Genomic DNA, 14,513 nt, shown 5'->3' on the forward strand with positions numbered 1-14,513 from the left:
CTTTGTTGCGACAGATCAAGTGTTTGAGCACATAGACATGACATTGCTCGTCCCTGAATACAAACTATGGACTTTAATACACAGAGTTAATGCTTTGGCAATGCATACAAAAGTTTGTCATGCTAATAAAGCCTTTTGAATGTGAGTTTATAGTTGTTCTCTTTAGTTTAACACCATATTTATTCTGTACAAATGTATGATGATCACTGCTAATTTTCTCTAATTGTATATTGACAAATAAACATCAAAGTTAAGTTATTTTTTTTATTTTTTTAGAATATAATCCATTACTTTAGAGATCATACCGACAGTAAATTTAGAACAAATCTACATACGTACAAGAATTACAAAATAAAGGCCTATGAACTAAGTGAAGAAAGGGCCAATTCATACTTTATTTATTTAGATTCTTATTTAATATTTGTAATTTAATTTGAATCAAATCATGTTTATACTTCAGTTTTATATTTTCAAAAGAATTAAACAAAATAATGTTCATAGACAGTAGTATAATCACTTGAGATGTGGTTTTGGATGGATATTTGCTGTCAGGTTTATTGGAATTTCTATTGGAATTCTAAAAATCTTTGATCATTCATAGTTCAAGTTCACAAAGGTCATATGAGGGTTTTTATTGTAAATTAAAGGTCATGACCAGACTGAAGCATCCTGATCCTCTTTCTGATCACCAGATGATGCAGGCAGTATAGGGGATGTCCAGAGTTACTTACAACAGAGAACATCATCTGTGTTTTTGTACTTGACAGAAACTCGTTTGGGCAGCACAACCCAGACCAAACGTTGAAAACGGCAGCTTGCCTGTGTAACCAGTTCCTCACACACTATATGTCTGTTTGCTTCTTTCCTTTTTTTAGATTTCGAGTATTCTCATATCACCTTTCGTACTGGTGTACTTTGTTACATATTTAAGTGTGTTACGAAATCCAGGTGTACGTTTCCTTTTTAAACCTCATGTGTCATCTAGACTATACTGTTCAGTTGACAGTCTGTCACTATCACCTGCTTCACCTAACATAAACTGCATTCACAGTTATACATTCGCACTGTAGAGCGCAGTTATGTATGACAGTAACCCTATAAATGTTCTTGAAATGTTTAATAGAGAATCTTAATGTTTATGCCATCACTAGTTATATCTTTCAGTGTCTGAGCCACCCAGGTAGAGGCTGGTATGGACCGAGCTTCGCTGTTACCCTAGCAATTATTTATACATCAGTGTATATACTATAATCTTTAATATGGCTGTTGGGTTAATATCAGATATCCATGGGCTGTTTTCTTTGACATGTGGCCTGTCGTTATTTGCAGTAAACGCCCAGTCGTCTCAGCAGTGGTCCGTCCGTCTATGAGGAGGGTCTTGTGTAAATATTGCCCAGTTACCTGCCTCTGAGACGGGCCGTATAGTAATTGCCCACCGCCACATGCTGAATTAGTGAAAACTGAACACACTGTGCAGGATTAAGACAAGCATGCATGTTCACTCAGCTGTAATTTGCTGTGTTGTTAAACAGGTAAAAACATTTTTATTATTGTTAAAGGGTGTGCTTCCTTCGGAATTTAAATCGGCCATGTTTTCCATTAGCATTAGTGGAACGGGAATGTTTTGTTTTACTAGAACTTGTTCGTCCTTGTATGACATCCAGTCACGTTCTGTCCTAGGTCACGCCTAATAAAAACATGAATCCAAAAGGAGTAGTGTTTATAGTAATTGCATGCTTAATACATTCCTGAACTGAAATTCCAGATTTGATATGTATTTTAAGCCATTGTCTTCACTTTGGTGGATAATTTACTTAGAAATACAAGTTCTGTTCATTATTTAAATTAATATTACATGGTGTGTTGGAATACTCGATTTCCATCCAGCCATCTGATATTTCCTAACTGCTGTCCATAGCAATTCTGTATAATATACAGTGTATATCCAACCTGATCTCAAGGAGAAAACGTTACCATTTTGAAATCGGCGAAAACCGAACTGTCCATATTTATAGCCACCAATTGAGATTATGCTAGTATATCACCAGTGCTACTTTCATGACTTTCACTTCAAACTGGGGCTATCTTGCATCCCAGTTTTCAATGTTTGTGAAAATGATCTCCAAGATGTTAGGTCTACTATAATACCGTGTGCAGTGTTGCTGCTGTGCATTTGAGTTTGTGAATCATGTTATATCTGAGGCGAGCGAAGCTTGAGGAACAGCTGCCCGGTCATGTACCCTGCCCTGCTGCGCCCTTCTCTGTTTTAATGCCAGTCTGTCCACTCCCTCATAAAAGCCCATTGTGGTCCCAGGCCTGTCACTGTGTGTCTGTAATTAGTGTTCTGTAGTTCATTGCCCTCGAGCCCATGGTTAGAAATCACAGGGGTCCTAATGGAGGGCTGGTCAAAGGTTACGGAGTAATCCTGTCATATCCAAGCCCATTGTCAGGACTCCACAGCTATCTTAACGGCCGTCTCCTGTCTCCGAGTCGGAGTAAATCAGAGTACTGGCGCTAGCTGGACAGAGTGAAAGAGTACACTGGACAGGTAACCCTGTGGGGGTCATAGAGTGTTGTTTTGTGGAAGAATATAGGCTCTTTTATGGATCACAGCTCCGTAATCATCTCGCTACCTAATTTTTAGTGATGCTTGTCTTATTGTTGCTCATAATTAGGGTCAGGAGTGTGCTGAGTAAATGGATTTGTTCTCCAGACACGAACAATGCCTTATAGCGGCTGTTTACACGATACCGTTTTCAACTAAAAACTGAAAACTTTTTTGTGTGTTTTGCCCGTTCATTTACATGTCAACGCCGTTTTGGGGGCCTGAAAACGCAAATTCAGTGTCAATTACACATATAGACCTAATGCGCCTGAGAAACAAGCTGTGTTTTTAATTAGCTGAGTAATTAGCTGGTGAAGTGGTTTTACTTATTGTAGAGTTAACGAAAGTTATCATGAGCATTGTAATGTTTGTAAGCGGGTGCCGGGTGTCAAAACAAATGTCAGTATACCGGGAAGATTTTAAAATGAGCGGTTCATTCTTAAATACGTAAGATCTTAACTTCATGCTGTGGAAATATGAACCAGAATACAGAACACAATGTGACGCCAGGTGCGACGCAAGTGTTTTTTGCTAGTTTTAGCCCGACGCAGTTTTCGCATTTTCACATCCAGCGGCACGTTGTTTAAATAGCAAATGCATTCGCGCCCATGGGCGTGCCTGAAACCGAGGTGTGTACAGGCGCATTGTTGACGCGTTGCTATTTTGAGGCAACTGAAAAAGACTGCGCCATTGCTCAGTGTTTTTTGTGTTATTTAAAGGGCGCGTTAGTAATATGCGCCTATAGGCGGATGCACAATGCGCGTACACTGTGCTTATTACACACACAGGGATGCGCAGCAACACACAAACATTTTTAAATATTTAAAATAAAAGGTTTCCTCTATGGAGAAGCATTCATTCTTTTGCTCGCAAATTCCGCCATGTTAATAGCAAATCCGCCGTGAAAAGGGGCGGGGCTACATAAGGTTTATAATGGCCTACAAAGACGAAACAGTTATCACACACACACACTGGAACTGAGAAAAAAGCTTACTTTTTTAATTGAGTTTGTTATTGATTCAATACCAATTTTCACACTCAGTTTCTCTGAATCTGATCATAGTTGAGCCACATCTGTTAGCTAATGAGAGACTGATAATCTAAACCAGTTTTGGGAACCATTTTTTAAACCTTGGATTGTTTTGTCGAGCCTCTCCTCTAGTTTTTGTCTTAATCTTACCTCACGCTCATTCAGTTTTTAGTGTTTCATAACATACCATTGGGACAAAGGCAGAGAGGTTTTGAGATGCGTGTTTGTTCATAACTGTGAATTTAAACCAACTGAAATATTGATACATCTTCTCATTCATCTATTCATAAGCTCCTCTAATTTTGAATTACAGTGAATGAAAGATTGATAAAGCAGGCTGATTATGTAGTCATGTGGCTTTTCATTCATAACCATTTCCTTAGGGGAAAAAAATATAACAAACTGGAACAGGTAGAGAGGGAGATAAGACTGTTACTTGAGGCTTTAAATGAAGCAACTCCTGACAACAAAATGTACACGCAAAGACGGATCTCTCAGTGGCAAAATAGAAAATAAAAATCCAATTGATCCATAATATATCCAAAGTTCAATCTCAAGATTTTAGTTTAAAATCAATATTTAAAAAAAAATATGCATTTAAATATAATTAATTTAATTATTCAATTATAATTTTATGTGATGTTAATTAATTAATTAATTTTACAATTTCTAATCACCTTTTATCCTTTATTAATTGGTTTAAATGGTCCTGCAGTGGAATTAAATGTGTCTATAAAAACTTTTAAAAATAAATATAGCACATTAACGTCTACGGAGCCCTGCACGTGACTTGCAGACAAAAATATAGGCCTATTGTGGACACTAATTAAGGACTCGTTCTCTTGTTTTAAGTAAATCGTGTGCACATTAAAATAATTTGTTCTCTCAATTTACTAAATCGTGGCACGTTGTAGCCTACTAAATTTGTTCCCTCATTATGATTTAGCTAAAACAAAGGAAGTAATTACTATATTGGGTGTATGATTTAGTAAATCAGGGAGTGGATTATTATATCATGCGTACGATTTAGTAATGTGAGGGAACAAATTATTATATCATGCTGAAGTACAGTATTAGTAAGTCTAATACTAATACTGTACTTATGATTTATGAAGAATTATTTTATTTAAAAAAAAAAATTATTCTGCGGGGCTCCGTTAATATTTCATGTTGACTACCTATCTATGATGCATTATGTTGATGTCTCCTTTAAATACTTGCATTTTTTTGTGCTTCTGTTGAGTTGAACGGTAGAATTTTTTTTATTTTATTGTTCTGCAGGCGGACATATGGTGGACAGAGGTTGGAAATCTTGGGATTGGTGTGCTTGACGTATTTATTATACTTCTTCACTAGGGTCTGAAAAAATACTTGCACAGACCCACAGCTTAAGTCTACCAGCCCGTGTTGCCCACCACATAGTTGGCAGCAGTATGAGACACTAGCTGGGCTGATGTGGTTTATGATAACATCTTCCTCTGCCATGTGCGGAAGGCGCTTTGGTTATTATTTTGTGACCTCCAGGTTTTTGTGGTTTCACTGAGGTTGTCTGAGCCTTAAACTCTGTATTTACACAGGGCTTAATCCAACTTTTAGTCCAAAAAAACTAAACTTTTTTTCACATATTCATGTAAATGAACATTCATGTATTCAATAATATTTTTTAAATATTATAGCCTGTGTTCTTTTTCCTATCAACATAGACTGTATATATATATATATTATATATAATATATAATATATATATATAATATATATATATATAATATATAATATATTATATATATAGTATATATAATATATAATATATATTATGTCATGTGGTGTAATCAACATGAAGGGGAAAAAAACATAACCGCTGGAGTCCCTCAGTAAGGCTCTTAAAATATCAGATAATTTGATAATAAAATGATTTTGTTTTAGAAGTAAGGGTTAGTTCAGGTTGTAAAATCCCTCTAAAACTTAATGATATTGATTCATTGATCATTCATTATGTCTGTAAAATGCCTTTACTTTGAAAAATATATTCCTATTTCCATTTTATTTTTGAAAACAGTGATTTAAGATGTATACTCTAAGATGGGTTCAAGATGTAAAGAAATATGTTATTACATTTTCCATCGATGGTTTCACCAAATGACAGACTCATTCAATGTAATCTTTTCTCGAAAATTGTATATACATCCCATTCTTAATCGTAGGGTTTAATATGGAGTTGGCCCACCCTTTGCAGTTAAAACAGCTTCAACTCTTCTGGGACGGTTTTCCACAAGGAGTGGTCAAAAATTCCCTTAAACACATTCTTCTAAACCGCTTGTGAGGTCAGGCACTGATGTTGGACGAGAAGGCTTGGCTTGCAGTCTCCGCTCTTATTCATCCCAAAGGTGTTCTATCGGGTTGAGGTCAGGACTCTGTGCAGTCCAATCAAGACCAGTCCTCCACACCAAACTCGCTCATCATGTTGGAACAGGAAGGGGACATCCCCAAACTGTTCTCACAAAGTTGGGAGCATGAAATTATCCAAAATGTCTTGGTACGCTGAAGCATTAAGAGTTCCTTTCACTCGAACTAAGGAAAAAACCCCCCTGAAAAACCACCCCCAAACCATAATCCCCCATCCACCAAACTTTACACGTGGCACAATGCAGTCAAGCAAGTACTGTTCTCCTGGCAAACGCCAAAACCCAGACTTGTCCATCGGATTGCCAGATTGTCCATCGTGATTCATCACTCAAGAGAACACGTCTCCACTGCTCTAGAGTCCAGTGGCGGCGTGCTTTACACCACTGCATGCGAAGCTTTGCATTGCACTTGGTGATATAAGGCTTGGATGTAGCTGCTCGGCCATGGAAACCCATTCCATGAAGCTCTCTACGCACTGTTCTTGAGCTAATCTGAAGGCTATACGAAGTTTGGAGGTCTGTAGCTATTGACTCTGCAGGAAGTTAGCGACTTCTGCGCACTGTGCGTCTCAGCATGCGCTGACCCCTTGATTTTATGTGGCCTATCATTTTGTGGCTGAGTTGCTGTTGTTTCCAAATGCTTCCAATTTGTTATAATCTAACAGTTCACCATGGAATATTTAGTAATGTGGAAATTTCACAAATTGACTTATTGCACAGGTAGCAAACTATCACAGCACCACGCTTGAGTTCACTGAGCTCCTGAGAGCGACCCATTCTTTCACAAATGTTTGTAGAAGCAGTCTGTATGCCTACAGTAGGTGCTTGATTTTATACACCTGGGGCCATGGAAGTGTTTGGAACACCTGAATTCAATGATTTGGAGGGGTGTTCTAATACTTTTGGCAATATAGTGTAATTTTTCTAAACCATATAGAACCAACCAACTAACCCCTTTTTCCTTCTTTTTGGATACGCTCATTTATCATTGACCCTCCTATTGGAGAAACCTAATCTTTTTTCTTCTCTTCTCTTCTTCATATTCTTCGATGCAGCCCAGCTGAACCGAAGTGGGGGTGTAAACTGTGCCATTGTGTTTGTGCAGAATATGGACTCTCTTCCTCTTTCTCCTCTTCTTTTTGCCATCTACGCCATCCTGTGTTCTTTTTCCTATCAACAGAGACTGTTTATGCGCAGGCTAACTCTGATAAGACAGAATGTTGTGTTTGTCTTTTTAGTCGTTCGGCACTAGCCTTGTATCAATTTCATTATCTGCTTGCGCACACACTCGCGCTCATATACAATCTCTGTATGGCTATCCTTACTACAACTACAGGGCAGGAAATCCGTTGCCTTGAAAACAGTTTTAGTGGAGCTCCATTGTGTTGGTTTGTTCTTTCCAGAAAACCCAGTGCCCACGTGAGAGGAGTGAACTTCCTGAGCGTTTTCTGTCACACAGTGCGAACACCACCAACCCCCAACTGTTTTTTTGTTTTGTTTTTTGCTCAATATCACACACACTTGCCTATAACTCATTGTTTGGAAGCCCTAGTTGTCCAGGATCCCTCATATTCACACGTTCTTTATTTGCATTGATGAATCCATAAAGAACCTTTACTATCAATTGGACCTTTTAATTACCCAAAAGGTTCTTTATAGTAGGTTGGGAATTCCAAAATGGAATCTTTTGGAACTTTTATTTTTTGTGTATATGCACATTGTGGTGGTAATCACTTAAGAACTATCCAGATTTACAGTATATAGAAACAATGACTCTCTTTAGTCAAAGCGAGTAAATTCTCCAAAGAGGGTCTTTGTGGGCCATGGTCTTGCGCTAAGGGAGATTGCCGCTGGTGTAGGCTGAGAGGTTGGAACCTTATGACGCATGGCTCAGTTTCTTTTACTTGGCCGGGTGTCAGAATGATTACCAATAACACAAAGGCTTTCCCTCCAAGAACTGCTGTTGTTTCAGCTGTTGACGGAGAGGGAAAAAAAGGCAGGTTCCTCTACGGGTTGTTTTCTCAACCAGCTGCGTCCTTGTGGACGGTGTTTTTTTTTTTCATAGCTTTTATCAACAACTCAAAAATAATAACAGGAAAGCAGTTGTGAAAACATCGTACCAATCTTAATATTCATTTGCCGTTCCACCTCGTTCGTTTGAATTATGAAATTGTCAGTTGGTGTTATTGGGGAAAGTGACTGCGCTGTGCTTTGCTGAGGTTGTGGTGGGTTTCTTCTTTTCTCTGTAGGTCAGACATAATTAAAGGCACTGCTATGAAGGAGACGGGACAGCTGTTTCTCAGCATGTCCCACAGCACTCCTTTGAGTGCAGAAGGACGTGCCAATCCAGTGCTCTCTGCTCTCCACAGCATGTCTCTATCAACAAGTGACAGGAGATGAGGCAGCCAACAACCCTACGTGTACACTTCCTTAAAGCTGTAACTGTGGTCAAGTTCTCTGGCTTGCCAATGTGTGAGCTTGCATTTGTCTACAAATTATTTTGAATGTTTCCTGTGTAAATACCAGGCCAGAATCATAACTGCTTTTATAAGAACTTCAAACACTGTAATTTCACAGCATATGAGGGTGGGTAGAAAATTAAGAGCAAATAATCTGCAGAAGATGTAATTAGATTATCAAGGATACAATTGCAAAAAAAAAAAATAATAATTCAATTTGGTGCAGAAATATGAGTGGGACAGTGACAGCTCTGTATGTGCTTGAATTAGGCACAGTAAAATGTATTATTTAAATAATCCCAGGATGTCCTTCGATAAAGAGTAGGGGTGTAACCCCGGCATCCTGGCCAAATTTGCCCATTGGCCTTCTCCATCATGGCCTCCTAATCATCCCCATATACAGATTGGCTTCATCACTCTGTCTCCTCTCCACCAATCAGCTGGTGTGTGGTGGGCGTTCTGGCGCAATATGGCTGCCGTTGCATCATCCAGGTGGATGCTGCACATTGGTGGTGGTTGAGGAGATTCCCCCTTCTATATGTAAAGCGCTTTGAGTGCCTAGAAAAGCGCTATATAAATATAACAAATTATTATTAATTATTATTATTATTATAACTTTTTGCATTCTCAGCATTGCCACAAGGGGTGCTGTAGCAGGCATTAATGTAAACTTTACGGTCAATCGGCCTCAATTATCAATATAATGTAGAAACGAGTGCAGAAATCATCCTATGACAGGGTTAATTGTGTGATTCATGAATCATTCGTATGCCGCAAATCATATCGTACGAATTATTGTACGTTGATAAATGTGGCGGCTGAAAACAATAGTCATTTAAACATCATGGCAATATAAATGCAATTTTTCCAACTTGCTGCAGACATATGAGCAGGAGAGTGGCGGCTCTGAATGGGCTTGAACCGGACACAGCAAAACGTATTATTTACATAATGACTTTTTGCATTCTCAGCATTGCCACAAGGGGTGCTGTAGCAGGCATTAATGTAAACTTTACGGTCAGTCGGTCTCATTCATAAATATAACGCAGAAACGAGCGCATAAATCATCTTATGACAAGGTTAATGTGTGATTCATGAAACATTCCAACCCGATCTCACAGCAATTTGTACGATTTTGAGCTAAATTGTATGTATTTTAAAAGTACATATTCTACATATTTTTTAAATAATGTACTTAAAGTTTATTAATGTTATAGATAGGCTATATGACACTGTCAATTATGATGAATATATGGCTTACTGGCTTATTTTGACATGTTTTTACTCCAGTCAAAATGCTCTCATAACAAATCTCCACCAAATTTTCAATGCTTCACACAAGTTCATGCTAACTCAAAAACTGAGGATTTCCACTGTTTCGCATAGTATTTTAGCCAGAGCTGTAACACACTCACACACACACACAAACGTAGACAGCTCTACAGATTAATTAAGCCACAGAGAGTGACAAACTGATTGAATTGCATGGGCAAAGGGGGCTCAAATGAACACAAATGAATGAAGCATACCCTGCGGCTGAAATTAGCACCTCAAATCACCCTTATTCAGTTTGTCAAATTACTTCTTGTTTATGCTACATGCAACAAATGTTCCCAGTCGCGCAAGGTGACATGTGCCACCTCCACCCAGTTGAAACAAACCTTTGTGCCACAGTCGTGACCCTGAACCGATAATAATGTCCCGCCCGGAATGATGGAAAAACCTTGGTTATACCAAAGCTGTCTCTTTAACATAAACAACATTTAAAGACCAATATAATAGTATTCCCATTTGAACCCATAGGACTCTTATTTGGCCATTGATCATGTGCTCGCTTTGTTAACAAAGTACTAGATTAGCAATAAATGACTTTTTAATTCCCTCTATATGTTGTTTGCTTTATTTCAGTCTTTGACGATACCCTGAAGCATAACTTACAAACGGCCCTGCTCCGAGTCGTCTGACCCTTTTAAAACAGACCAATTATAGCGCATTAATGGTGGTGCCATTTTCGAAAGATCTGGAGCAGAATCGCCACATCTAAAGGTCAGTATTACCTCAGTGGATTGATCTTATTGCTCTGTGAGTTATTTTATTGTGACTTTTTGTGAAGCACTAAAATGAAAATCAAGTGAACCGAGAGTACATTTCTTTTCATAGTTTATAGACCCTGCAGACTTCTCTGCGCTGGTTAAAATATGATCTGACATGTGAAGTGTTTTAAACAGGGACATGTGTTCCCGCTCATATTTTAGATCTCGAAATGGATTCTTGAGACTTCTACTTATAATTTTCGATGTCAGTAGGATATTGTAAAAAGAAGATTTAAACGTCAGCTCAGCCTTTTATCTCTGATTCATTGTGGGACATAAAAGTTTGAAATATTATGTCAAATCATTTGGTCATTGGCGTGTGTGTGAATTGCCAGGATGGATGCGCTGCAGCTTGTCACCTTCATGTCTCTTTATAGCCACAGACAGTGGTGTTACATTATCAATATGGTCTGACAGCAGGACTTTTCATCCATCAGCATTCGCCCTTCTACATCAGGTCGAAAAAACGTCTGCAAGCTGCCGTTCATCTCTGTTTGATGACATGTTGAGAGTTATCTCAGCAGGCTTTTTTAATTAATAAAGCTATAAAACAGACCGCGATTCCCTGAAGTCTCCCCGGAGGCGTGGAGGAGGCGAGCAGGAGTGCGTTTTCTGAGTTTATTAGCGCTGTCGTTAAAACATCTTGATTAATCGAGGCTCAGGTTTACACTGTGGAATTCAGTTTCACGTTGATTGTTTCAGTTCAGTGACGCCTTCATTGAGCTGTAACTTACGCTGGGAAATGTTTTATGCCCTCTGAATCTCAAGGAAATGTGGAATGAGCCAATTAGACTTCAGGGTCGTAGACCCGTCACTGTCATACCTGTCAAACTCTGCAACTGTTTTCTTAATTAGTATTTTTTTCCTGGAAAAAAACCTTACTTTTAATATTTAATATCCTTAAAATGAGATTAATTTATTTATTAAAGAAGCAAAGCTGTATTTAATATCATCAGATATATTCCAAAATAAATATATTTTGAATTGAAAGCATAATGAAATTCTGTCATCATTTACTCACCCTCATGTCGTTCCAAACCTGTATGAGTGACTTTCTTCTGTGGACACAAAATATGTTTTATAAATGTCTATTGTGTCCATTGTTTTGGACCAAATTGACTTTCATTTTGTTTTTAGGATTTAGGTTTTAGGTTTGTTTTAAGGAACATCATGTTTTAAGGATAAACAATACTTTTCAAAATACTATGTCAATATGTAACATGTAAATCTATTTCAAATAAATGCTGTTTTTTGAGCTTTCAAGTTTCCACAAAAATATAAAGCACCACAACTGCTTGCAACATTGATGATAATGTTTCTTGAGCATCAAATCAGCATGATTTCTGAAGGATCATGTGACACTGAAGACTGGAGCAATGATGCTGAAAATTCAGCTTTGCCAACACAGGAATACATTACATTTTAAAACATTAAGAATATTTCACAGCATTACTGTTTTTACTGTGTTTTTAATCAAATAAATGCAGCCATGGTGAAACCGACCCCAAACCTTTGAACGCTATAAATATATAATTGCGAGTCCTGGAAAATAGGTTTGCTTGGTGGCCTGTATACCTGTCAGTTACTGCCAAACTAGTGGAAATCTCAGTTTGCATTAGAGGTCTAATCTTTGGATTTCATCTTTTTTTTGGCCATATAGATTTACTCCAGAATGGGTAATGTCTGAGTGTACATGTCTCTGTGTTGGTCTGTTATGTGTCTCGCTAATTTCGTTCACGAAACCGAATGTGTCCACTAGTATTTACGTGAAATCCACCACACCCTTATGTTTGCGGCATGTTAAACTTCAACGGGTCTATTTAAAATGCGCGCACACACACAACAGGTTCCTTTGGCCACAATGTGGAGCTTTGTGAGGCTGCCAAATGCTCGAATCCAAATCTGACGACCTCTGCGACTGGCCCCCTTCCAGTTTGTCTGTTTACAGGTGAATGTTCTCTTAACCTGACCTCCTCCCCAGTCCCATTACCTTGTTCTCTTTGGACTAGAGGCCCACTGCGCTGGAAAAGTCCAGCTGAAATCCAGACACTCATTTGGGCCTAATTCTGACATCTGACAGACTGGCGTCCCCCCTCCTCCCTGTATAATTCAGAGGGCCTGTTTGATTTTTTTAACTGCCAGCCTGTGTCAGAGCCTCTAACAGAGGTGTGTGTGTGTGTGTCTGCTGAAGGAGAATGATCGATAGCTATTAGGCAGCAGCGACTCACTGAGCTCAGATGGGCTGTGCTGTTTGCACAGGTGCCCAACAATGTGTCGCTCTGCGCCAAACCTGTTCCACACCATTTAACCCCGTATGGTGGCAGGCAACTTCGACAGACCCCCACCTCAGAGTGAAAATCTCTCTCTCGCACTTGTGTGTCTCTGTGATCGTGTTTCTCAGTTTCAGTGGTTTTTGCTTTAACATTTACAGGCTTTAATAGACGTAAGGGGTAAGTGCATGACCTTAGGAGAGAGTTTCGGTTATATCTCTCTATGATACGAGAGTGACAGTGCATGTCTTCGCTCCGGTGAGAAACCGAGATGGAGAGACAGACAGACTTTTGATGAGTAAGAGACTTTCAGGACCGCTTGACATAGTTTATAGTCTACAATGGAATTTTCCAGAAACCAGTAGCCTAAAAATAGGGTCATTGTTTACAGTTTTCACTTAAGTCCTCTTTAAAACATGCAACTATGACCCTTTCAGGCTGTTTTCACACTTTGTTCGATTTCTTGGTTGGTACACAAGTTTGATTATACGCCCTTCCCCCTGCCATCTCCCTTAGGTTTCTTTTCACATTGTATTTATTTGGCTGCGAACGTGCTGCATTTGAGTTACAACATGAGCACTATGGCGGCAGCTGTTTACCACTGTTACTAGGTAATGACTCAAGAGGGGAAAGCGCTAGAAATGGAAAGCGTTGTTCACTTCACGTTTTTACTCATGTATTTGTCCCTTTGGTTTTGCTACCAAAACTTAACCTGCACAAAACTGCATATGTAATATAGTAATGTGAACCTGGAAGAAATTCAGCTTGATTGTTTTCACATGAATTTGGAACCAAAAGGGAGAGCATATAACCGCTTTCATATTAATTGTGAACCGTACTGAACTCCGCTTTCATATTGTTATCAACCTCATTTTCAAGCAGAGCAAGGATCTGCAACCAAGTTTGTTAAACAGCTTTCACATAAACCAAATTGATGGAGTGATGAACCTTGGAAATGGACTCAGATCTCTTTTTGATCCACTTTAGTTGCAGTCCATTTTACATTCACTCTGCTGTTTTTGGAAACCAGTCCAAACTTGAATATGAATATTATTGCAATAGCCTATGTAATCTATAATGACAAACACATTTGAGAATTAAAATTAATTGAACATCACAAGCAAGTCTGATTCAAGATTGGAAGTGTCAAATTTTTGCAAACTTATGAACCAAGTGATAACGCACAGGCTACTTTTAAACCAAACTATGTATTTACTACGTATCGTAACATTACTTATTAGTAATTTGACTGCCGGTTTCATCCAAACCGGTATAACATAACTAAACTCAGACGAATTGGGGAAATAAGATATGTTGCTTCTCGCTTCTTGATTTCGCGACACTTTCGAAGTGTAATGTTCAGTGAGAGGCTGTCAAAGCATATTCAGTTTATACAGAAACAAATGAACATGAATCTTACAACGTTTTAAATGTTGGTTGTTATATGTATCTCAACTATTCAGAAATTAAATTTTCAGTCAGAGGCTCTTAAAGGTATATGCTCTATGCCCTAACCAATAGTGTTAACAAAAGCAAATGAGAGATAAAACATGCAGTGCTTTACTAGGTGAGCTAGCGAGCAAGTTTACTACATTAGAAAAGCCAAACATATGAAGCTGGTGTGTCAAAATGCATTCATTTACAAATTATGCAC

At 38.5% G+C, this 14,513-nt stretch overlaps 1 long non-coding RNA gene across 1 annotated transcript in view; it reads right to left on the bottom strand.

The window, feature by feature from the left end:
- LOC307135048 overlaps positions 1–14,513 on the bottom strand; it is a 910,342-nt gene that overhangs the window by 261,659 nt on the left and 634,170 nt on the right. The gene's annotated exons all lie outside the window — the stretch shown is intronic.

Source organism: Gobio gobio (genome assembly GCF_949357685.1).
Source record: "Gobio gobio genome assembly, chromosome: 12".
NCBI lineage: Eukaryota > Metazoa > Chordata > Actinopteri > Cypriniformes > Gobionidae > Gobio > Gobio gobio.